General features: G+C 36.2%; 1 pseudogene; it reads right to left on the bottom strand.

Moving 5' to 3' along the window:
- Positions 1-10,769: 10,769 nt before the first annotated feature.
- LOC122918173 lies at positions 10,770-11,914 on the bottom strand (annotated as a pseudogene).
- Positions 11,915-25,229: the final 13,315 nt, after the last annotated feature.

Genomic DNA, 25,229 nt, shown 5'->3' with positions numbered 1-25,229 from the left:
CTAACCTAACTCAGGTCTATAAAGAGCTTCTTATTCATCATTCTTGCATTTGTTTGTTGAGCGACGAATAGACATCATATGGGAAAAAAATAAAAATGTGACAGTATCAATGAAGAAGAGTTACTTGATGCATTGCTAAAATACAATAGGGAGATTTCATTGGTTCAGAAATATCTAGTGAGGCTTCTGTAAAGATTGTGAGGAGTGACATTAAACTGAGACTAGAATGATGGGGAGAATTTAAGAAGCAAAGGGAACAGGAAAAGCATCTGAGGCACTGAAGACAATGTTGACCACTGTTTGTGGTAGGAGAGAACATGGAAGTGTGATGAACAGAATGAAGAACAAGAACTGGAGCAGAGACTCCAAAAAGAACTTGATATGTGATGAGACTAGAACATAGGTTGAGCAAGATCATTGTTCTAATATAGTATTTAAATACAAGTAGATCAAGATATGAGTAGGAAGATCCTGAGCTCATCTCCTCCCATGGACACACCAAAATATTTAATTAATAGTACAACTATGTCTGAAAATGAGATGAAGTCTGGCAGAAAAGATCTTATATAACTAATTTTTTTTTTTAAAGCCACTTTGAAATGGGTAACAGGTGTGGAAATGTGGAGTATTTAGGACCCACACATCTAGCTTGACTACTCTAAAGTGGGAGGGATATCACAAACATAGAGGCTCACCCTGAGGAATGGGGGGTCTGAGCCTCCACACTAGGCTCCTCAGCCTAGAGGATCTGTACTGGGGTGATGGCTCCCTATAATGTCTGGCTTTGAAAACCAATGTGACTTACAACCAGGAAAGCTGGAGGGTTAGCTGAGCTACCCCCTCTACTCTTAAAGAGCATGCACACAATCTCACAGTCCAAGTCAGCACAGAGGGAACAGTTTGTAAACTGAGTTTCATGTAAAGAAGATCCATTGACAAATTTAGGGCATGTGCTAGAGTGGCACCAATCTATTGGAATATTCTTCAGGAATGAAAACACTGAAAAATGCCGTCATCTTCCTTCCTTCCTTCCTTCCTTCCTTCCTTCCTTCCTTCCTTCCTTTTCCACTTCCCTTATATCTATCTGGCCCAGTGCAGGCAGACATCATTTCTGACACTCCATCTACTGTGCTAGTGCTATTCATCCTGCTTTGGCATTCTTTTGTGGACTCACCTTGCCCAAACCACTTGTCCTAGCCCTACACACGTCCCTACTGGCTTTCCTCCCTGCCACACAGGCAGATATAGAGTATTCCATCCCCAAAGAGCAGAATGGATATTCTTTTCAAGAGCATATGAAAAATTTCCCAAAATAGATCCCATGATAGGCCACAAAATAAGTCTGAATAAATTCATTAAGATTGTTATCATATCAAACATCTTTCCTAAACACAATGGTATGAAACTAGAAATTGATTACAAGGCAAAAACTAGGGGAAAAACAAAAACAAAAACACAAATGTTTTGAGGCTAAGCAACATGCTACTAAACAACCAACAGGTCAATGAAAAAATCAAAGAGGAAATTAAAGAGAGAGAGGCAAACCAAAAAACAGACTCTTAACTATAGAGAAAAAACTAATTGTTACTAGAGGGGAAGTGGTTGGGGGGATGGGTTAAATAGGTGATGGGGATTAAGTGCTGTGATGATCACCTGGAGTTGTATGGAAGTGTTGAATCACAGTGTTTAAACCTGAAATTAATATTAACACTGTATGTTAACTAACTGGACTTTAAATAAAAACTTAATAAATAAAAAATACCTGAGACAAATGAAAATAGAAATACAGTGGTCCAAGATCTATGGGACACAGCAAAAGCAGTTCTAAGAGAAGTTTGTGGCTAAGCAGATCTACTTCAGGAGACAAGAGAAATCTCAAATGATTTAACCTTACACGTAAAGGGTCTAGAAAAAGAAGAACAAGCAAAACCCAAAGTTAGCAGGAGAAAGGAAATAATAATGATCACAGTGAAAATAAAAGAAATAGATACTAAAATTTTAAAAAAAAAGTAGAAAAGATCAACAAAACTAAGATCTGGCTCTTTGAAGAGGTAAAAAAATTTGATAAACCTTTATTTAGCAAGACTCATCGAAAAAAAAAAGAGAGAGGGCCCAAATAAATAAAATCAGAAATAGAAGAGGAGAAGTTACAACTGATATCACAGAAATACAAAGGATTGTAAGCGATTACTACAAACAATGAAACCAATTAAATAAATAAACAAACAAACAAACAAATAAATAAAAGGAAGGAAGAAAAAAGATTACAGGCTAATGTCCCTGATGAATATAGATACAAAAATCCTTAACAAAATATAAAATATTAGCAAACCAAATTCACAATGTACTACAAGGGTCATGCACTATGATCAAATAGGATTTATTCCAGGGATGTAAAGATGGTTCAGTAACTCCAAATCAATTAATGTGATATAACACATATAAAATGAAAGATAAAATCATATGATCATCTCAATAGGTGTAGAAAAAGCATTTGATAAAATTTTACATCTATTTATAATAAGAACTCTTAACAAAGTGAGTATAGAGGAGACATACCTCAAAATGATGCATGCCAAATGACAAACCCACAGCTAATATTATACTCAACAGTGAAAAACTGAGCACTTTATCTAAGATCTGGAACATGACAAGGATGTTGATTCTTGCCATTGTTATTCACCATAGTATTGGAGGTCCTAGCTGTAACAATTAGATAAGAAAAAGTAATAAAACTTACCAAATTGGAAAAGAAGAAGTAAAATATTTGCAGGATACATGATTCTATATACAGAAAACTCTAGGAATGGCACTAAAAACTATTAGAACTAATAAATGAATTCAGTGAAGTTACAGGATACAAATTTAATATATATGTCTGTAGCATTTCTATACACTGATATTTAATTATCATAAATGAGAAATTAAGGCAACAATCAAAAACCATAAAATAACTAGAAATATGCTTAACCCAGGAGGTAACAGACTTACACTCTGAAAACTATGAGACAGTGATAAAAAAATTGAAGATGACACAAATCAATGAAAAGATATACTATGTTCATGGATTGAAATAATTAATATTGTTAAGCAATTTACAGATTCGATGTGATCCCCATGAAAATACCAATGACATTTTTTACAGAACTATAATAAATTATCATAAATTTGTATAGAATCAAAAAAGACCCAGAAGAGCCAAAGTAATCTTGAGAAAAGAACAATGTTGGAAGTATCACACTCCCTGACTTCAAACTATAGCTTCAAAGCTATGTCAACCAAAAGAGTATGGAACTGGCACAAAAACAGACACATAGACTAATAGAACACAACAGAGAGAAATATGCAATCACTTAATCTTCAACAAAGGGCCAAGAATATTCAGTGGAGAAAAGGCAGTTTCTTCAATAAATGATGTTGAGAAAACTGGACAACTAAATGCAAAAGAATGAAACTGGACCACTTTCTTATATTATATACAAAAACAAGTTCAAAATGGATTAAAGACTTAAATGTGAGACCAGAAACCATAAAACTCCTAGAAAAAAACAGAGGTTATAATCTTTTGGTCATCAGTACTAACAATATTGTTTCGGATCTCCTTAGGCAAGTAAAACAAAACCAAAAATAAACAAATGAGACTATATCAAAATAAAAAGTTTTTTCTCAGTGAAGGAAACCATTAACAAAACAAAAAGGTAACCTATGGTATGGGAGAAGATATTTGCAAGTGATATAACTAATAAAAAGTTATCCAAAATATATAAAGGACTCACACAACTCAGTATTAAAAACCCAAACAATCTACTTAAACAATTGGCAGAACCCCTGAACAGATTTTTCTTCAAAGAAGACACATAGATGACCAATAGATGCATGAAAAGATGCTCAGCATCACTAATTATCAGGGAAATGAAAATCAAAACTGCAATGAGATATCCCCTTGCACTTGTCAGAAGGGCTATTATTAAAAAGCCAAGAAATAAAGTGTTGGCAAGAATGCAGAGGAAAGAGAATTCGAGTTCACTCTTGTTAGGAGTGCGAAATGGTGAAGTCACAATGGTAAACAGTATAAAAAAATTAAAAATACAACTACCATACAGTCCAGTAATCCACTTCTGGATACTTATTTGAAGAAATGAAAACACAAATTTGAAAAGATAAATGTACCCCTATGTTTACTGCAGCATTATTTACAGTAGCCAACATATGGAACAATCTAAGTATACATTGATAAGTGAATGGATAAAGAAGATGTGGTATATATATATATAATGGAGTATTACTTACCTATAAAAAAAGAACGAAATCTTGCCTTTTGCACAATATGGATGGACCTAGATGTTCTATGGTTAGTGAAATAAGTCAGACAAGAAAGACAAATGCTGCATGATTTCACCTATATGTGGAATCTAAGAAAATAAATGAACAAACAAAACAAAGCAGAAACTCAGATACAGAGAGCAATCTGGTTATTGCCAGAGGGGAGGAGCATGTGGGATAAGCAAATAGAGAAAGGGTATTAAAAGATACAAATTTCCATAAGACTCAGGGATGCAATGTATGGCATAGGGAATATAGTTAATAATATTGTAGCAATTTTGTATGATGACAGATGGTAACTAGATTTACTTTGGTCATCACTTTATAATGTATATGAATGTTGAATCACTATATTGTACACCTGAAACTAATATAATGCTGTATGTCAACTTCATACCAGTGAAAATAAATAGTTACTGTCATAAAGCACAAATGTAGGGTGGTATGAGCGTATATTTAAGATATTGGTGATAATAAAAACATGGTGTCACTTAAAATACTTCTACATAAAAAATGTCATCTAGATCTCACAGACTAAATATTTGTTAGTGTATAAAAGGTGGTATTTTTATTTATATTTTACAGATGAGGAATGTCAGTCATTGGGAGAACTGCAATTTAAATGTCAGCTCTCTACTTCCAAAAAGCTTTCTTTTTCCCACTCAATTGTGGTTTGGTAAACATCTCCTAAAGTGTGCAAAAAATGACAGATGATTTATAAAATAATCTTTTAGTTGCAATATAGAAAATATATGAAATAACCTGAAAATTAATGAATGGAAAAAGAAAATGTAATCATGAGTTAAGAATAAAATATATACTTTGGTGGGCAATTTTATATGAATAATATAAATATGATTTTATCCTTTTTTTCTGTTTCTAAGATTTCTTCAATAATAGGACTTTTTTTTAATTGATATGTAATTGACATTCAAAATCCTGTTAGTTTCAGGTGTACATTATAGTGACTTGATTTTTTTTTTAGTAACAAAAATATACATTTATTTATGCAGATAAAACGATGCCAATGCAAGGAGTATTTACTTCTTTTTAAAATTTTATTTATTTATTTTTATTATGTTATATTAGTCACCATACTCCTATATGGGGTTTTCATTAGTTTTTGATGTGGTGCTCCATGATTCATTGTTTTTGTATAAAACCTGTGCTCTTTGCAATATGTGCCCTCCTTAATACCTATTGTCAGGCTCACCCATCCCCCTACCTACCTCCCCCCTGAAACCCTCAGTTTCTTTCCTGGAGTCCAGAGTCTCTCATGGTTCATCTCCTGCTCTAATTTCCCCACCTTCATTTTTTCCTTCCTTCTCTTAATGTCCTCCATGCTATTCCTTATGTTCCACATGTAAGTGAAACCATATGATAATTGTCTTTCTCTGCTTATTTCACTTAGCATAATCCCCACCAGTTGCATCCATGTTGATGCAAAAGTTGGGTATTCATCCTTTCTGAGGGCTGAGTAATATTCCATTGTATATATGGACCTCATCTTCTTTATCCATTCATCTGTTGAAGGGCATTTCGGCTCCTTCCATAGTTTGGCTATTATGGACATTGCTATTATGAACACTTGGGTGCGTATGGCCCTTCTTTTCACTACATCTGTATCTTTGGGGTAAATCCCTAGTAGTCCAATTGCTGGTTCATAATAAGGCTCTATTTCTAACTTTTTGAGGACCTCAAACTGTTTTCCAAGGTGGCTGCACCAAGTTGCATTCCCACCAACATTGTAAGAGGGTTCCCCTTTCTCCACAGACTCTCCAACATTTGTTGTTTTTTGCCTTGTCAATTTTTGTTATCCTAACAGGTGTAAGGTGGTATCTCAGTGTGGTTTTGATTTGAAATTCCCTGATGGCTAATGATGATGAACATTTTTTTTTAATGTGTCTGCTAGCCATTTATATGCCTTCTGCCCATTTTTTTGACTTGATTATTTGTTTTTTTGGGTGTTGAATTTGAGAAATTCTTTACAGATCTTGGATACCAGCCCATTATCTGTAGTGTTATTTGCAAATACTTCTCCCATTTCATGTGTTGCCTCTTTGTTGACTGTTTCCTTTGCTGTGTGGAAGTTATTGGAAGATAAACAGAGGGGAGAGGGAGCTGCCATAAGCTGGCCCTGGGAAGGTGATATGATAGGGGAGAGCAGAAGTGTCCAGCGTTGGGGACCTGGCACAGACTCACAGACTGGTAGTGGCAGGGAACAGACTTCAGTGCAGCCCCTAGACAGGATCCAGGGGCAGCTCGCGTTTTTGAAGCACAAAGGACAGAGATGTGCCGGCCTTGGGTTCCACCTCTGGGAGTATTGTTATGGGGCGCACAACCTGAGAGGCTGTGATTTTTAGCAGTGCAGAGGGGAAGGGAGACAGTGTGGCCTGGAGAGCTCAGTGAAGAGCTGACTTGATATTTTATACATTATGAGATGATCCCCACAATAAGACTAGTTGCCATTTGTCACCATACAAAGTTATTTTAATATTATTGACTATATTCCCTATGCTGTATATTATATCCCCGTGACTCATTTATCTTCTAGTGGGAAGCTTGTATCTCTTAATACTCTTAAGTAAGGGTGCCCACCCTCCTATTTCCTTCCCTCTGGTAACCAACAGTATGTATCCTGTATCTGCAAATCTGTTTCTCTTTTGTTTGGTTTGTCCATTTGTTTTGAAGGTAATTAAAATTTGAAACACACACACACACCCCCTTCTGAAAATCAGAAAAATCTATGGTTTTAGAAGACAAAACAGAAATATAATTTGTATAGGTAAATGCTTTACCCTAATTTTAAAACTTCTCTGTCCTAAATTATAAATATTTGAAAGATGGAAAAAACTTGCTTTGTACAGTACTTTCTACTTGAATTCTTTCTTTCTTTCTTTCTTTCTTTCTTTCTTCTTCTCTTTCTTTTTTAGGATATATAGAGAGAGTGCATGTACTAGTTGGGGGGCAGAGGGAGAAGGAGAGAGAATCCTAGGCAAGCTCCATGCTAGTGTGGATCCTGTTGGAGGAGGGTGGTGGGGAAGGGGTGGTACTTGATCTCACAACCTGAAATTAAGAGTTTGACAATTATTTGACTGAGCCACCCAGGTACCCCAAAGAATTCTTTTGAGAAGGAATTCTAAGTCTAGCATTATCAATAATATTCTGAAGTTATGAGGAAGAGATAACACTGTGATTGTAGCTGTAGCCTGTTGTGTGAGGTCCTTCCTACATTATATATGGCTATAGATTGATCAAATTAAATTGGGAGTATTTTTCAAATGTTCTATAATCACCTATTCTTTATTTTGTGCATTTTATTGAAGAACTTGCACTTTAAAAAAAATTTTATTTATTTATTTATTTTTAAAGATTTTATTTATTTATTTGACAGAGATCATAAGTAGACAGAGAGGCAGGCAGAGATAGAGTGGGGGAAGTAGACTCCCCTCCAAGCAGAGAGCCTGATGTGGGGTTCGATCCCAGGACCCTGGGATTATGACCTGAGCTGAAGACAGAGGCTTTAACCCACTGAGCCAAAAATTTTTATTTCAATTCCAGTTAGTTAACGTATAGTGTCATGTGTTATTTTCAGGTATACATTATGGTGATTCAACAATTCTTCATCTGATCTTCATCACAAGTACACTCCTTAATCCCCATCACCTATTTAACCCATTCCCCACCCAATTTCCCCTCTGGTAACCATCAATTTGTTCTCTATAGTTAAGAGTCCATTTCTTGCTTTGGAGACGTGTCTAGTAAGAAGTTGCTAAGGCTGATGTCAATGTACTTACTGCCCTTGTTCTCTTCTAGTTTTTTGATGGTTTCAGGTCCCACTTTTAGGTCTTTAATCTATTTCTAATTTATTTTTGTGTATGGTATAAGAAAGTGGGCCAGTTCTGTTCTTTTGCATGTTGCTGTCCAGTTTTCCCAACACCATTTGTTGAAGAGTCTGTCTTTTTCCCATTGGATAGCCTTTCCTGCTTTGTTGAAGATTAATTGACTGTATAGTTGTGGATTTATTTCTGGATTTTCTATTCTGTTTCACTGATCTATGTGTCTGTTTTTATGCCAGTACCATATTGTTTTGATTACTATAGCTTTGTAATATACTTGAAGTTCAGAATTGTGATGTTTCCAGCTTTGCTTTTCTTTTTCAAGATTGCTTTGTCTATTTGGAATCTTTTGTGGTTCTATATAAATTTTAGAGTTGTTTATTCTATTTCTGTGAAACATGCTGTTGGTATTTTGACAGGGATTGAACTGAATGTGTAGATTCTTTTGGGTAGTATAGACATTTTAACAATATTTATTCTTCTAATCCATGAGCATGGAATGTCTTCCCATTTTCTGTGTGTCAGAAAACTTGATCTTAGCAGAACTTTATGCTTGGTACTGTAGGGAATGAAATGATTCTTACCCTTGTGTCAATTATAATTAATATAGCTGTAACAAATCAAAATATAATAATGTAAGGTAGAATGTAAATGACAGTGAGAACAGCTACTATTCATTGAACAGCCATAATATTCTAGACTGTTTCCATATTTCCATGTGTTATCTCTAATCCTATTAGCAACACTGAATAATAGAAATTATTGTCCAAAATGAAGAAACGAAAACTTTGAGCCATTAGACAATTAACCTATGGTTATGTGACAAAAAAAAAAAAGAAAAAAGAGCAAAACCATAGATACATGAAGTAGAGACACAGACACACACATAAATATTTATTGATATATACATAAGGTATATACAAATATACATATGTATACAAGTATATACATATATATACAAGAAATAAATATATATACAAGAAATATATAATTTCATATATATATACAAGAAATAAGAGTATTCCATGTAGTATTCCATATATATATATATATATATATATATATATATCCACATACACATACAAAGTAGCTCTACATGGAATACTCTTGTTTATTTGTTTTTTTTTTTAAAGATTTTTAATTTATTTATTTGACAGAGAGAGAGATCACAGAGATCACAAGTAGACAGAGAAGTAGGCAGAGAGGGGGAAGCAGGCTCCCCACTGAACAGAGAGCCTGCAATTCCAGGACCCTGAGATCATGACCTGAGCCGAAGGCAGGGCTTTAAGCCACTGAGCCACCCAGGCACCCCGCTTTGTTCTTTTTTTTTTTTTAAACAAATTTTTACTACTTTTTATTGAAAAACTACACTGAATGCTAAATGTCTACCTTTACAATAAACAAATACAGTAATGGTAACTCACACTAGAATGAAACATTTCTTATAGCCATTATTTTTCTGTTTGGGAAAATTTTAAACTTTTTTTGGTCACAAACACAGGAATATCTCTATACAATAACTCAAAATAGGCCATCTCTCAAATAAAAAGTGATGATTCACAGAAGACTATGAATATAACATGTAACTAGTTGTTACAAATCTAATAGGATTTGTTAAAATCAGTCACACACCATTAGTGTTCACATAAATAAGATGTTATCAATGTCTAAAAATGTGGGTTTATGCATAGACAATCTGACAAGTTACCATAAAAAGTGTTTTCTGAGACATAAGAAAATGTAACATTTGCTTGAACTCTTTTAGCTCAAGACTTTCCACTCAATAATGTAGCTGCGGATCTAAAACTGAGAAATATATATTTGAATATAAACAGCTTATACAATTTAGTTCTTTCTTTTTCTTTTCTTTTCTTCCTTTGTTTTCCTCCCTTCCCATTCCTTCCTTCCTTCCTCCTCCTTCTCTCCTCCACCTCCTTCTTTTCTTCTTTGTTTCTTTCTTTTTCTTTTTTTTTTTCTTTTTTTTTTTGCATCATTGGCGGGTATTACTGAATTCACAACCAACTTGCCAGCTCAGTGTGCAATTGAGATGGGAGAGAGACTTCTGTGCAGGAGCCTGTATGGTCTTCAATCCTATGCTGGCAGTTGCCTAACACAGGCAAACAGTTCTCTCTCCATTTTGTAGTAATTTAATTTTCCTGTTATCAAATGAGGTCTTCAGCCACCATGCACTGAAGGGACTTGAGTCAGACGATGGGGGTTTCCTCTTAGTATTTTTTGTTTTGACTTTTGGAACTGCTTGAAGCAACATTCTAAAGCAAGGTATTCAGGACCTGCTGTGCCCAAAGGACTAATAAAGGAAAAAGATCCATTTATTCTTTGTGATTTGATGCACAGATGAAGAGGACGACACATCATAACAGACGTTGGTTGTTAATAAATCACATCCTAATCTTTCAGCGCTTCTGTAACCAGAAGGCAGCTTCAGCTTTCCTGTGTCTGGGCTTCTAGCTCTTTTAACGCTGCAACATCAAAGATGCATATGTCCGGAATCAGTTAAAAAGTCAAATTCCTTTTCTCAGTTCCTGTACTTTTTCACTGTCTCTTGGTTGCAAGTTTATCTGAATGATTACCGTTTGTCATTCTCTGCTATTGTTCACTGAGGTGCTTTCTATTATCTTCGTGTTTTGTAGGCTGGCTGGGAGAGCGAGCTTGGGAAGGGTGTGGCCCTGTAGGGAGATTGTGAGTCACCAGCAGGCCCTTCCCTGGCTTCAGGAAGTCCTCTGGGAGCCACACCCACAATGCCTGGCGGGGGAGAGCTTGCTGATCTATTACTGACTAGGGAGGGGCTATGAAAAAGAATTCCTGGTTCACAGTGTTTTAAGCTTTCAGGGATGTGACCTGTGATTGCCTGGCAGAGGCTTGCTCACTATACCAGGCTATGTGGTGTGTACAAGTGAGATGCAGTGCATCTTTCAAGGGACCCTGAGCAAAGCTGAAAGGCTCTGATTCATGCACTTCGAGGGCTGCCCCTTGTATCCTGCCTTCCTTGAGTGCTCAGCCTAAGACTTTCTCATCCACCAGCCCACCACTGACCACGTTCACTAGGAATGCTCCATGCCTCATTGATGAGGTATGGTTTATGTTCATTGAGATTACAGTGCAAGGTCTCTGATACAGTAAGTTTTAAAGGGGATAGACCCTCTGCATACCCAGTGTCTACTGTACCCTGTCCTGTAAGTAGGGGTCATAAAATATCATGCTGAATCCAAAGAAGTTGTCTGGAACAGAAATGCAACAGAAGCGGATGAGGCCCACTGCCTCCCCGTGGATGCGGACAACTCGCTGGGTGTTCATCTGCTTAACATTTTGGACCAGTGTGCCTTCCTGCAGCACCTGGTACAACCATGTGTTCCGCTGGTATAGGTTAAGGATATGACAGGTGCAGGAGTCAGCCCCTCTCTTCTGCTGCTACTGAGGGACGTTGCACATTGTGATCCTAAGCTTGTCAGCAGCCTTGATGTCAACGTTCTCTTAGCGGCTGCCAATCCTCATGATAACTCTCCAGGCTTTGAACCTCCCCAGGTCTTCCCTAGTAAGGGTGATGGTATGGCATAAGCATCACAGAAGGCCACAGTGGCTAGGTCCCTCAGGACTGGTATCTCCATGGTCTGGTCTCTGCCACTGAGTAGAGCAGCCAGAGTCAGAGGGTGTAGGGGGCCATTCATGATCTGGGTGTGAATACCTTCTCAAATTCTGTTCAGTCACTGTCTCTTGATTTTGTGCTTATCCATAAGACCATTCTTTTGTTTGTTTGTTTGTTTGTTTGTTTATAGTGCAACAAGTGGGGAGGGTTTGGAGGGAAAGGGAGGGGATCTCCAGCAGACCACTTGCTGAGCTTGTAACCCAAAGGATGGGAGGACCCAGAGATCCTGACCGGAGCTGAAACAAAAAGGCCATTTCTCAACCACCTGAGCCACCTTGGCACCACAAAGTTCCATTCTTCATGGAACTTTGCAACTCTCTGATTCAAAAGGCAAAGCGATCCTCTAAGAATTTAGGGGAATGACGAGGAGTGAGTGGCATTATGCCTCTATGAACCCAATATGAAGCTGTCCATAAACTATAGTTTATACAGTGGGCTGTCTCTGTCTTTAAGGGAATCCAGGTTCATTGGGTCAAACCATTTAAGGTGATGAAACTCTGATTCAGCTCTGGGCCTTGGGTGCAGGTTCAGGGCCCACCTTTCGGTCTTGCATTTTCTTGTGGCTCTTTCCCAGTTCTGTCCTGGGACCAGGAGGTGTGTCAACAACCCTGTGGTTGTGGATGGTGGTGGACTGACCTTGGCTGCAGGGGTCAGACCCTGCACAATGGCCTGTGGGAGGAAGGAGCCATTTCTTTTGTTCTTTTGTTCTATTTCCTTGCTTGACAATAGAGGCACAGAGTTTGCAGTATAAATTATTATTATTTTTTTAGCTCTTTATTGTAGTTTGTGATTTTGAATGTTTTCTCATTATCCATTAAAGTGTAGAAAATTAGAAAATATATAAAAATAAAAAAGAAGCAAATAACAATTATCTGAGAGCTTGCCAGTGACAGTACCATTCACATTTTAGAATAATTTATCTCTATATTTACATACTTGTATATTTATGTGTAATTATATATATGTTTATTTATATATATGTATATAATTTTTATGGTATAAAATTATGGTAATGTTACCTATACAATTGGCATTATATACACACACATATATATAAGTGCTTTTTCACATCATGTTTTTTCATAAGAATTTCCAGTTATCAAATAAACTTTGAAAATATTACTAAAATTCCTATAATACTCTATGTAAATGTGTTTCCACAATTTACATTTATTTATTTTTTTACTTATTTATTTTAAAGATTTTATTTATTTATTTGACAGAGAGAGAGAGACTGCAAGTAGGCAGAAAGGCAGGCAGAGAGAGAGGAGGAAGCAGGCTCCCTGCTGAGCAGAGAGCCTGATGCGGGGCTTGATCCCAGGACCCTGGGATCATGATCTGAGCCGAAGGCAGAGCCTTAAGCCATTGAGCCACCCATTTAAAATATTAAATACAATTTATATTTATATTTATTATTTATTTATATTATATAATATATTATGCATATTATATTTATATTTATAATTTATATTTATATCCTTTTGTTGGGTTTTGTTTTCAATTTGATACTATTACAAGCAATTCTGCATAATATATGCTTGTACAACAGATTTGGTTCACAACCGATTATCTCCTTAGACTATATTCTGAGAAGAGAATTTATTCTATTAAAATGTAAGAATACCTTTAAAAGTCTTAATGAAAATCACAAAACTGTACTGTATTTAGGTGTATTTAGTCCTGTTGGGGAGATTCAGGAAAACTCTCCTTAGGGCAAGGGAATATTAACAGTTTACTTACCTCAGCATTAATTCTTAAATTCAAAGTATGTACCAACAGTTCTCTTAGGTGTTGGGGATCATCAGAGATGAAAAAGGCAGTTTTGCTCCAGTGAGATATAATCCAGGGAAGTACTGTGCTTCTCCTCTAGTCAAGATGATCTTTTACTAGGAAGGCCCACCTTTCCGTCCCCCAACACAACTCCCAGTTTAGCTTATCTCTTTCCTGTGGAGGCCTTGCTGCATTTTGGTTATGTTTTCCGCTTCCTGAATCTTTAGACTTGGGTTAGATCTTAATTCTGTTCTGTGTATTCTTGGTTAAGTTAACATTTTAAACTTTTCCATCTGTAAAATGAGGATAGCACTACTACTGATCACTGTTTTTGTTAGTTTTAAGTGACTTTATGTGTGTAAAATAGTATAGTGTCTTACATGTGATAAACTTCCAGTAAATATCAACTGTTATTATTATGTTTCTATGTTGAGAAGCCTGAGTGTCAGTCCAGTGCTTACTTAGGCCCTCAGCAGTTCTAGAGCTTTAGTTTCAATGACAGGTAAAGATCCTAAGTAAAGGTGGTATGTAGAAGGAAGTGACAGGAGACTGTTCATATCACAATAAATGGGAGGAATGCAGAGAAACAATGCTAATTAGGTGCCTTTTGTTATTTTGATTTGTCCAGTTATTGTTTTAACTGCTTTACATATATTACCTTTACCCTGCAAGTCAGGCACAGATGTTATTTCTATTTTACAGATGAGAAAACTGAGGCAAAGGGAAATTACATGGTTTGCTTAATAATTTACAAAAAGAAGTTAATTATGGTGCTTCTCTGCTAAGCATTTAGAAACAGTCTTTTTTTTTTTTTTTTTTATAGATTTTATTTATTTGACAGAGATCATAAGTAGACAGAGAGGCAGGCAGAGAGAGAGGAGGAAGCAGGCTCCCCACGGAGCAGAGAGCCCAGTGCGGGGCTGGATCCCAGGACCCTGAGATCATGACCTGAGTTGAAAGCAGAGGCTTAAACCACTGAGCCACCCAGGTGCCCCAGAAACAGTCTTTTACCAGTGCTTTCAATAACTCTTCAGAGTAGTCACTGAAATAAATATTATTGTTCTCACTTTATGGATGAGGAAACTAGGACTTAAATACTATCAGGAAAGTGTCTCTGGTTCCATGACTAGGAAGGATAGTTGCATTTGAATACACAGTGGCAAGCCACCCAGACGGTGTGGTTTTCTCTTCCCACAATACCTCTCACTTTCAGGAATACACAGTCAATTGTCTTAAGATTTATATTTTATATAAGTTATTTTATAACTAACGTAATTTATAACTTTATAATATTTTTATCTAATATATATATAAAATATATATTTTTATTTGTATAACTAATACCTATATCTATATCTACATAGATATATAGATATTTGTTTTCTACCATTCATCCAGTACACCACAATCTAAAGACAAGAATATCATAAAGTAAATGAATAGGTTTAGTTTTTTTTTTTTTTTTTAAGATTTATATTTATTTATTTGGCAGAGAGAGACACAATGAGAGAGGGAACACAAGCAGGAGGAGTAGGAGAGGGAGAAGCAGGCTTTCTGCGGAGCAGGGAGCGTGATGTGGGACTCAATCCCTACTCCACAAAGTTTCCTTATCTTGCAGCCTGCTCCCCCTTTTGTCCACAATCTTCCCAGAAACCATGTTCTAATTTTTCTATCACCTCACATTAGTTTTGCCTGTTGTTGGACTTCACATCAACAGAGTCATATAGCAGCTGAATTATTTCATTCAAAAACTTTGAGATTCATCCTTATTGTATCTGAAATATGTTCCCTTTTTCCTGAGTTGCATTCCATTATATAAATATAACACACTATGTATATCCTTCTGTTGATGAACATTTGGATTGTTTCTAGTTGTTGGCTTATGAATAATGTTGGTATGACTCTCCTTGTACACGTCTTTTTTGTGGGTATCTATTTTTATTTTTCGTGGGTAAATATCTAGGAATGGAATTGCTGGGTCATAAGTTAGATATTTAACTTAAGTAAATGCAAAATAGTTTCTAAAGTCTTTTTACTCTGTTGTACTCCCACCATCAAAGTATGAGAATACTGGCAGTTTTTATTCCCACCAATATTTGGTATTGTTGGTCTTGGTCCTTTGGACTTTAAATACTCTAGTGGATATGAAATGGTATAACATTGTGGGTTTAATTTATATTTTCTGATAACTAGTATTGGACATTTTTACAGTGCTTACTGGCCATTCATACCTCCCGCTTTATGAGGAGGTTTGCAACTTTTTTTTACCCTTTTTTGATTAAGATTTTTAAATTGTTGATTGTTAGAATTCTTTTTTTTTTTTTAAGAATTCTTTATATATTTTAGATATAAACTACTGCCGGGTATGTGTACTGCAAATATTGTTTTCCCACAGTCTGTGGTTTGACGATTAACTGAAAACCAAACATTTTAAGATACATTTGAATAAATTCATTTAGCAGGAAATCCTAATCTGAAATAACATATAGTCTTTACTTATGCCACTTAGTATCAATATTCATATGTTTCATTGTAAAAATATTAATGTATTTCATTACAAGGTATTATGTCAGAACCTACTGGAGGTTTTATATCATATATGGTATATATACTGTTCTACAGTCGGGAATATATATAATTTCAAAAACATTCAGTCATAAGAGTTAGGAATTGAATGTATTGGTCTTTACATGTCCTAGGATGGAGATAATGTTACCAGAATGCTGAGTGGTACAATTGTGGCAAAAATATTGGCAACTTATATAAAAATACTTCATTTAATTGTCATTATTGTAAAAGTTTTTAATGGATGGCATGTAAAATTACAAGGTTTTAGAAGTCATAAACCATGCTTATTTTTAACACTTTCAATGTACATCCAGACAAAAGAAATTAAATAGCAAATTAAATTTAATTAAGTTATAGAAATAAATCAAATGTATTTATTATAGTGATACATAGTCTGATAAAATAGATTTTTCATTGTGAATTGTTCAAGTTGTTTATAAGAGCTTTCATCTCTGACTTGATAATCTTTTATATATTTCCTTACTTTGGTACATTTGCCTTAGAAACCTATTTCTTAAAGGAACAGTGTAAACCAAATTTTCAGTTGTAATAACTGCAAAAAAAAAATATATATATGTATGTGTATACATGTGTATGTGTATGTATTTATATGTGTATATATGTGTGTGTGTGTATATGTGTATATATGTATGTATACATATATATGTATACATACATACATATATAAGATTTTACTTATTTTTTTGTGAGAAAGAAAGAGCAAGCACACAAGCAGGGGGTGTGGCAGGTAGAGGGAGAAGCAGTCTCCCCACTGAGTGAGGAGACTGATGGGGGACTCGATCCCAGGACCCTGGGATCATGACCTGAGCCTAAGGCAGATGCTTACCTGACTGAGCCACCCAAGCATATCCTTAAAAATATATTTGGCTGACTTTTGGTTTTAGATAATTAGCATTCATTGCTAGTGAGATGGCAAGCTATGCAAAACGGAGAGCAGTAGTTAGTAAAATAGTTTGTAAGTTCTTAAATAGATCAGCAGTTAAGATGTGGGTTTAGGTAAAGTTGAGAACTTCTTTTTTGTTTAAAAATTTTTTTTTGCTTATTTTATTTTATTTTATCTTACCTATCTTATCTTATTTTATTTCATTGTGATAAGTATACTCTTTAATCCCATCCCCTATTTTCCTCATAGCTCCACCCACCTCCCCTCTGGTAACCATCAGTTTGTTCTCTATTGTTAAGAGTCTGTTTCTTGCTTTGTCTCGATTACTTTTCCTTTTGCTCATTTATTTTTTTTTTAAATTCCACTTATGAGTGAGATCTTATGATATTTGCCTTTCTGTGACTGACATTTCGCTTAGCATAATACTCTAGCTCCATCCATGTCATTGCAAATGGCAAGATTCCATTCTTTTTTATGGCTGAATAATATTCCCATTATATATATATTTATATTTATATAAGGTATATGTAAATATATATATTTATATGTATATAAAATCACTTCTTTTTCCATTCATCTATTGATGGACACTTGGGTTTCTTCTATATTTCTATATCTTTGCTATTGTGAATAATGGCTATAAATATAGCAGTGTCTATTTCAAATCCCTTTGAATTAGGGATTTTTTTTCATTTTAGTGTTTTTGTATTTTTGGCATAAATACCCAGTAGTTCAATTACTGGATCATAGAGTAGTTCTATTTTTAACTTTTTGAGGAAACTCCATACTGTTTTCCACAGTAGCTGTACCAGTTTGCATTCCCACCGACAGTGCAAGAGGGTTCCTTTTTCTCCACATCCTCACCAACACCTGTTGTTTCTTGTGTTCTTTGTTTTAGTCATTCTGACGGTGTGAGATGATACCTCATTGCAGTTTTGATTTGAATTCCCTGATACTAAGTGATGATGACCATCTTTTCATGTGTCTTTTGGTCATCTCTATGCCTGTGAAGAAATGTCTGTTTATGTCTTCTGCCCATTTTAAGTGGATTGTTTGTTTTTTGGGTGTTGAATTTATCAGTTCTTTATAAATTCTGAATATTAACCTTTTGTTGGATATGTCATTTGAAAATACCTTCTCCCATTCTGTAGTTTGCCTTTTAGTTTTGTTGATTTTTAAAGTTGAGAATTCTTAATTCTGTTATGTTGACATACATGAATAATTTTGATTATATTAACTACCAAAAAGTGTTTTGGAGAAGTTATGAAAATCATTTATGTATTTTGTCTTTTTCAGTTTTAATTTATTTCTCACTCAGAAGACCTTTATTGTGTTTGCATGTCTTTTTTTTTTTGCATGTCTTTTTTTTTTTTTTTTGGCATAAGAAAACATGTATTTAAAACATTTTGTTGAGTTAAGTTTTGACCATATCCTTAGACTGCTTTTGAAAAATAAAATTAAATATATTGATTTGGGGATGTCTGGATGGCTCAGTTGGTTAAGCATCTGCTTTTGGCTCAGATCATGATCCCAGAGTCCTGGGATCGAGTCCCACATCAGCCTCCTTGTTCATCAGGGAGCCTGCTTCTCCCTCTGCCTGCTGCCCCCGCTGCTTATGCTCTCTCTCTCTCTCTAACAAATAAATAAAATCTTATAAATAAATAAATATATTGATTTTACATCATGCTATCCATTTCATGGATTACAAAATAGTAACTCTTTGACTATTAGGAAATATTTCACTCTTTCTTATGTTTCTTAATTATTAATAATATTTTTAAAGATTTATTTATTTTAGAGAGAGCATGAGTGAGCACGTGTGAGAACATGAGCTGGGGGGAGTGGCAGAGGGAGAGAAGTCGACTCCCTGTTGAGCATGGAGATCAGGACCTGAGCTGAAATAAAGAGTCCCACATTTAACCCACTGAGCCAACCAGGCACCTTTCTTATTATTTCTCAATGTTAAGGAACTTTTTTTTTTTTTTTTAAAGATTTTTTATTTTATTTATTTGAGAGAGAGAGAGACAGTGAGAGAGAGAATGAGCGAGGAGAAGGTCAGAGAGCGAAGCAGACTCCCCATGGAGCTGGGAGCCTGATGTGGGACTCGATCCCGGGACTCCAGGATCACGCCCTGAGCCGCAGGCAGTCGTTTAACCAACTGCGCCACCCAGGCGTCCCATCAATGTTAAGGAACTTTTAAAAATATTTGTGGAAGAATTGCATAGGTGACTGAAAAGTCATTGAAGTCTTTAAAGATATTCATATCTAATAAACCCATGCTATTGGGACATAAGATATTTACAGAAAGATTTTTTTCCCTTAAGAATTTTTAATTTAAAATTATATAAATTAGTCATTATTAAAAGGCAAATAAATGATTTTTTCTCTTTATTTTGTTAAAAATGAACTAACTATAAAAACATGTAGTAGATACACAGTACATTTTATTTTTTTTCACAGTCCATTTTAATTCTACAGTAATGAATTAGAATAATTTGGAGAATTTCCATTTTTATATATCAGAGTTTTAACTGCATATGTACCTACTTGTAAGTCAGAAAGGTAATGGCTAGTCAGAGATAGATGGTACTTTACTCTTAATTGAAGAGTATTAGCCAAGAAATATGTAATTCTTCAAAAAACAGAATATTGCTTATAGTCATTGTTTAGGGACTTAATTATATTCCCTCCCAAATTCATATGCTGTTGCCCTAACCTCTGGTTCCTCTGAATGTGGCAGTGTGTGGAGATAGAGCCTTTAAATAGGTAATTAATTTAGGTCCTTAGCATATGCCCTAATCCCATCTAACTGATGTCCTTATAAGAAGCGATTAGGATATAGGGAAAGAACCAGGGATGGAGGCACATGGAGGAAAAGGCCATGTAAAAGACAGCAAGACCAACCCTGCCTACACCTTGATCTTACACTTCCAGCCTCCACAACTGTGAGAGAATAAATTCCTGTTGTTTAAGCACCTGGTTTATGATATTTTGTCATGTAATATGACAATTTTGTAATATGATTATCAAGCCAGAAATAAGGATGTTAGGCTTGGGAAGGGAAGACGAGAGAAAGAAAAGTAAATGAAAGAAATAATGAAAGAGAATTCTTTTATCCTGGAAATGGCTTAGTTATATGTCTTTTCAACTCTTTCATTACATTGGTCTTTCAGAAGATAATGGGGATAGTAGAAATGTTCATTGGAGGTTTCCAACTACAGAGCTCTTAGAACAGATCTCTCTCTCTTTCATAGTTTAATGAGGCAATTAGAAGTGAAGATGAGTGAAAGAGTAAGTGTAACAGGTTTCTCATATACTAAAAAGTATTGGGTTACTTTTTAATCACCTTAAAGCAGGGCCATAGATGCAGAGCAAGCACACATCCCATGTCTTTTTTGTCTAGTAAGCATTATCAGACTTCACTCAATACCAGGGGTGTGAGACAAAATATTTTCTATGAACAGAAGAGAAACCACATTGAATTTGCTAATATTATTTTAATAGGCTCATTACATCCAATGTTAGTCACACCATACACTTTAAAACTGCACTGTCCAATACAGTAGTTACTAACCACATGAGACTACATAAATTTAAATTTAGTTTAATTAAAAATTCATCTCCTCAGTCATACTAGCCATATTTTGTTGGCTCCCGTATTGAATAGCCATGATATAGAACATTTCCATCATCAAAGAAAGCTCTGTTAGATGGTACTGCTTTAGAAACTAAATCTGACCAACCTTATAGAGATAGCCAGCCATATCCATTTGAACTGTTTAAAATTCCTATATTATGTGTATCTTTCTTAGAGTTGTTTTCTGTCTCTTTTAGAGAACATATGATTTCCTTCTTCTTGGGTTAAAACCAAAAACACTAGTTTTAATGTGTACAAAAGATGATATATCAGTAACTTCTGAGTGAAAACAAATGGAGTCGGGATGGGGTAACTCTACCTTTTTGTCCTCCCAGAAAGATTAATTTTCACCTAGTGTTAAAAATTGCTTCAGTTGGGGTGCCTGGGTAGCTCAGTTGGTTAAAGCCTCTGCCTTCAGCTTGGTCATGATCCCAAGGTCCTGGGATCAAGCCCCGCATCGGGCTCTCTGCTCAGCACGGAGCCTGCTTCCCTTCCTCTGCCTCTCTGCCTACTTGTGATCTCTGTCTGTCAAATAGATGGATAAAATCTTAAAAAAAAATTTTTTTTTCAGTTGGCTGCATCCAGACTATTGACACGTACACACCTCTTCTCCGCATGGGGGCACCAGTGGGACCGGCAGAATAAATGTTTCAGGGGGTCTCAGTTTGTGTTCCAGCATGTTTGGGGAAGCAGAAGATGTGGCACCCTCTACCACAACTGCCTGCCCCTGCTGCCCAGTATCCTGCCCTTCCCCCCACCTCCCACCAGGGCAAAGACCAAAGCATCAAAGGAAGGCACAAATTCCTCACTGCACATTTAATTGTGCAATCCTACACCTGGGAAATGTTTTCTCTGACCAGGACGGGTGATCAGCTTATGCCCTAAAGCATGAGAAAAGGGTCATTAATTATACAGCGAACTGGGTTTTATAAGGATCACTTCAGTATGGAAAATAGAATGCAAACTGCTTTTAACTAATGTGTTTCTGTGTCCTTCCTATTAAAGTGGAAAATGGGAGGTTTTATACTATTTCTTATTTTTAAAAAGAAAGAAATATTGACCCCTAATTAAGAATATTGCCAGCAGGCTGCATAGAGAAAACAGGGTTAGAATGGAAAGAAGTTGAAATGGCAAGTATGTAAGTGTCTTGCTAGGGGCGCGCTGTTCTCTTTCTTCTTTAACTATAAAATATATAAAAGGTGTTAGGGCTTACAGAGCCTTTTTATTGTTTTGTTTTAAGGCTCTGAAAATGGCCTATAGAGATTTAACCCCCTTCACCCTTAAGAAAACTGTGAACCTTCCCATCTGGATCTGGAGGGAGGGGAGGTGGCCGGAAGAAAAAGATTACTTGCTGTCGCTTAGCATGAAATACCCCAAAGCTGGAGTGAGGGGCCGCCCCTCTGTGGGTATTTCCCCTTTACAGCCTGCAGTGGAGATTAGGTACCTAGAACTGTAACGACAGGGGAGAGCTCTCATCCTACAAGGGGAAGGTCAAAGTATGCTTGATGTCAACACAGCCCTCAAATCTGTAAAGAGGGTAGGCCAAGGGGGAGATGGATGAATGTCGTCTTTGGTAAAGTGACATGCATTCCAGGAGCTCCCACAGCCCTAATGCTGTCTTTTCTCACCATGGGCTCTCATGGTGCCTTTGACACTTAGCTGCAAATTACCCAGCCTTCCTCGACTTTCTCTATTTCTTCATCTGTAAAACAGGGGCAATGAAGTCTATGCCACCATATTACTCTGAAGAAAAATAAAACACACGGAACTCCCTAGTACACAGTAGGTTTCAAATTTATGGTGGCTTTTATGGTTGTGACTATTGTATGGTTGCCTTTCCTGAATGGTGTCATAGATTCTCAGGATCACGCACACCCAAATACAGCTTTCCTGTCTCATCTCATTTATTTAGGGACCCTATGTTCAGCTTTCTCAAGTGACATCTGTGCTGGGGAAAATTTTTTTGTGTGTGTCAAAAAAATCAAGTGTTTAGATTTTCCCTCTCAGAGCTTTTCTGTTCTGCATACTCTAAGGAAAGGCCTGCTGTTTCCATACCAATTCTTTCATCTTGGGCTTTCGTGATATGATATTATAATTAAGGAGGGGCCAAATGGGGACTCTATATGGTAGTAGGTAGAAGAAAAGGGGAATATTAAAAAAAAGAAGAAGAAGAAAAGAAAAGAAAGAAAAGAAAAAAGAGGAATACGTAGAAAGGCAAGAGTCATGGGCCAGAGTTGGGAGAATTTTGCAGGCAAAGGTGAGAAGGATCTGTGAGTGCAAGAGAAGGGGATGTGAAAGGAAAGGGGAATTTTAAGAAAGGTTCCAGTGAATAATATTTTAGAAATGTAAGGAAAAAAAGTACTATTTAGAACTGTTCTGTTTTCCAGAGTGCTTTTGACTACACCACCACACTAATGTTAAACACCGCAGACATTTCTTAGCAAAGTTCACAACTCTGCAAATTCTGAACTCATCCATGCAAACGTGTTCATGGAGAATGTACTTCTTGAGCAGAGGCCTCCCACCTCCCCTGTGGTCACACATGTTCCGGTGGGTAACGCACTGTGTGTCTGGTGTGACTTTATCAGGAGCTAGTTCAGACCAGGAAGAAGGTTCTAAGGAAGAGTTTTACACAATCTGGGTACCCATGGGATACCTCAAATCAAACTGTGGGAACAGCTTTTTATTCTTGTGTGTGGTATGGAGGAGACAGGAAGGCTTGAGGCTAGCCGTTTTTTAAATGTAGGAAATTTTACTGGGAGACATTAACAGCCACTCCTTGTTGCTAGTGCTGGCTGCCTTCAGCCTGCACCCCAGAATATCATCTGGTTTAAGAATATTCTTTTCCAGGCGCCTGGGTGGCTCAGTGGGTTAAAGCCTCTGCCTTTGGCTCAGGTCCTGATATCGAGGCCAGAGTCCTGGGATGGAGGCCCGTGTCAGGCTCTCTGCTCAGCAGGGAGCCTGCTTCTCTTCCTCTCTCTCTGCCTCCCTCTCTGCTTACTTGTAATCTCTCGCTGTCAAATAAATAAGTAAAATCTTTAAAAAAAAAAAAAGAAAAAGAATATTCTTTTCCATTTGCTAAGTCCGTGTGTGCCTTTTGCAGTTTGCAGAGAGGGGATGATCAGAGAATGTGATGTTCACTCTTGCCCTCAGTTTACAAAATGATGCTATCATTCCTTTCAGTCATTTAGAATTGTAGGAAAACTTTGAAGCATTTTTAAAATTCCAAGTGGGGGTGTATTAAAACCTTTAGCAGGCCTTACACACTGAGAAATTCAGGGAGCCTCTCCCACATATATTAAAAATAAAAACAATTCTAAATGATAGAAGAAGAATAGGTAATACAAGAGAGTTTTTTTTTAAGGATTAACTTCTTTGATATGTCTAATTTTCTTTATATTTCCACATATATTTATTTAGTTCAGTATTTGATATGTCTAATTTAAGTAACAAAATATATTCTTTCTGATATATTCCTTGTGGGGTCTCTAATCTGTTGGCACCCTAAAACACAGGTTTAGGCTAGCCAGTAGGTAACTTTTTGAATGGTAGTTGACAGGTGGATTGAGAAAGCAAATGAAGGATAAAGCCGGCTTTATGGGAACAAGGTAACTTGGCTGAGATAAATGTGTGAGGTGGAGCCCTGGATTGCAAAGTGAGACAACTAGTTGGAAGTCATCAGAATTTCTTTCTTTCTTTCTTTCTTTCTTTTATTTTTTTTTTTAAGATTTTATTTATTTATTTGACAGAGAGAGAGAGAGATCACAAGTAGGCAGAGAGGCAGGCAGAAAGGGGGGGGGGAAGCAGGCTCCCTGTGGAGCAGAGAGCCTGATGTGGGGCTCCATCCCAGGACCCTGGGACCATGACCTGAGCTGAACGCAGAGGCTTAACCCACTGAGCCACCCAGGCACCCCGGAAGTCATTATAATTTCTAAACTACATCAGATAATCTAGCTTATTTCCTATTTTTGCCTCTCTGGTAGCACAAAGGGATTTTTCTTTATGACAAAGCTCCTAGCTAGTTTCCCCTAATAAGTCTTCTTGGAAGTTTCCACCATGATATTATGTACAAATATTTTAAAGCCATTTGATATTTTTCAGTTTTCTCCAAGTTATATTGCCAGAGTCCAGAAAATTGATAAAAACAATTCTTATTAAAGTAATAATGTTATTACGATGATAATGATAATAGTAGCACAAATAACTAACACTTGCATTGGACTTTACAATTTACAAGGAATGTGATTTCCCAAATATCTTTTCATTTGAACCTTCTATCAGTCATGTGATATAACAGGAGAGTTATTAAAAGTCCTATAAAAAATTAATGAGCAAGACTTCTTCACATTTTTACAGGGACTATCTGGAGATAGGATTTCTTGACACCAGAGATCAAAGCATTGTTACTAGCTTATAATCATGATTATCCCCCTACGGGGCAAAGGAGAGGTCCCATTGGCACTATAAAAACCACGTTATAAAATGTACCTATACTCATTTTCAAAGTACTTAATCTTTAAGGCC

The sequence above is a fragment of the Neovison vison genome, chromosome 10, assembly GCF_020171115.1.
Source record: "Neovison vison isolate M4711 chromosome 10, ASM_NN_V1, whole genome shotgun sequence".
NCBI lineage: Eukaryota > Metazoa > Chordata > Mammalia > Carnivora > Mustelidae > Neogale > Neogale vison.
This window is presented reverse-complemented; position numbering and strand designations above follow the sequence as displayed.